Below are 2307 nucleotides of genomic sequence, written 5' to 3'. Positions count from 1 at the left end.
ATAGCTCACCTTACCTGGTCACTCTTGTTATTTGTAACACCCACAGTTTCATGTTCTCTGTGTATACAAAATCTCCCCACTTTATTTTCCACTGCATGCATCCGATGAAGTGAGCTGTAGCTCAAGAAAGCTTATGCTCAAATAAATTTGTTAGTCTCTGTCATAAATATAAAGGGAAGGGTAAACACCTTTAAAATCCCTCCTGGCCAGAGGAAGAATCCTTGCACCTGTAAAGGGTTAAGAAGCGAGGATAACCTCGCTGGCACCTGACCAAAATGACCAATGAGGAGACAAGATACTTTCAAAAGCTGGGGGGAGGGAGAAACAAAGCCTCTCTGTCTGTCTGTGTGATGCTTTTGCCGGGGACAGAACAGGAATGGAGTCTTAGAACTTAGTAAGTAATCTAGCTAGATATGCATTAGATTATGATTTTTTTAAATGGCTGAGGAAATAAGCTGTGCTGAATGGAATGGATATTCCTGTCTTTGTGTCTTTTTGTAACTTAAGGTTTTGCCTAGAGGGATTCTCTATGTTTTGAATCTAATTACCCTGTAAGGTATTTACCATCCTGATTTTACAGAGGTGATTCTTTTTACTTTTTCTTCTATTAAAATTCTTCTTGTAAGAAACTGAATGCTTCTTTTCATTGTTCTTAAGAGCCAAGGGTTTGGGTCTATGGTCACCTATGCAAATTGGTGAGGATTTTTATCAAACCTTCCTCAGGAAGTGGGGTGCAAGGTTTTGGTGAGGATTCTGGGGGGGAAAGACGTTTCCAAACAGCTCTTTCCTGATAATAAACCCGGTTAGACGTTTGGTGGTGGCAGTGGAAGTCCAAGGGCAAAAGGTAAAATAGTTTGTACCTTGGGGAAGTTTAATCTAAGCTGGTAAAAGTAAGCTTAGGAGGTTTTCATGCAGGTCCCCACATCTGTACCCTAGAGTTCAGAGTGGGGAAGGAACCTTGACAGTCTCTAAGGTGCCACAAGTACTCCTGTTCTTTTTGCAGATACAGACTAACACGGCTGCTACTCTGAAACCTGTCAATAAAATGATGGGAGCTGGCAGCACGTGATTACCCTCTGCATTAGAGCCAGTCACTGATTCACAACTCACAAGAATCACCTAAGAATGAAAGGAGTTTCTTAAGCGTACTAGAGTTGATACAAAATTTTCAACCTTTTCTCTTATGGGACAAACTCTGCTCTCCTATGTGACTTTGAAGTGGGAGTTGCGCCATTGAATTCAGCCAAGTTATTCTCAAATTACTTCAGTGAAGGCCACTGACTATATTAGTTTACACCAGCTGAAGATCTGGCTCTAAAATAGTGGTACAAGGACACGAAAAAAATATAATCACTGACTTTTAATACAGTCCCAACATCAATTAGACTCATTAACCATTGCCTTAAAATAGTAATCTGTGACCAAGCAACTGTGTATGAAAAAAGAGTGAGGTCTGAGAAAAAGCAGCAAACTAAGTAAGAGAATAAAGCTGTTTACAGCTCTTCTAAATATCTTCACTGATCATCATGGCTAAAAATAAATTACATCGTTATTTAAGGCACTTAATCATAGAATATCAGGGTTGGAAGGGACCTCAGGAGGTCATCTAGTCCAACCCCCTGCTCAAAGCAGGACCAATCCCCAACTAAATCATCCCAGCCAGGGCTTTGTCAAGCCTGACCTTAAAAACCTCTTCAGAAGGAGATTCCACCACCTCTGTAGGTAACCCATTGGAATTTTGGTAACCCACATGGAATTTTGAACGTTTTGTTCCCCTTTTAAAAGAAGTACTAGAGTGCTATCTACCAAATTTTAGGACTCCCTCAACAGAAGAGCGATACACCAGCCAGTGTATCCCCTCATGGCTTTGTATGGCACAGCTGGCTCCTCTTCCCTGCTGCTCCCTCTCCTCAGGCATTCCAAACGTGTGGTGGTCCCTATGTGACTCAGCCTCTGGCCAGGTTATATTCAGTCCCATCCCTTAAACTTTAAGGCTTAAAGGTAACATAATTCCATAAACAACAGTCCAGTGATATTATGCCAAGTCTTCAGCCTGACTCTGGGATCAGTGGTTTTACACCTCTTATCTTAGGTGCTTTCATGCCACCTTTCTTGGTGGCTGGTAGGGGAACACAGGCCCTCCCTCTACACTAGGGACAGTGTAGTAAGCAGCTAAGGCAGGGGTGGACAAACTTTTTGGCCTGAGGGTTACATCTGGATATAGAAATTGTATGGCAGGCCATGAATGGTCATGGAATTGAGGATTGGGGTGCGAGAGGGGTGAGGGCTACGATTGGGGGTGCAGGC

Source organism: Lepidochelys kempii, chromosome 3 (genome assembly GCF_965140285.1).
Source record: "Lepidochelys kempii isolate rLepKem1 chromosome 3, rLepKem1.hap1, whole genome shotgun sequence".
NCBI classification, from domain to species: domain Eukaryota; kingdom Metazoa; phylum Chordata; order Testudines; family Cheloniidae; genus Lepidochelys; species Lepidochelys kempii.
The sequence above is the reverse complement of the archived record's forward strand: the minus strand, read 5'-3'. Positions refer to the sequence as shown.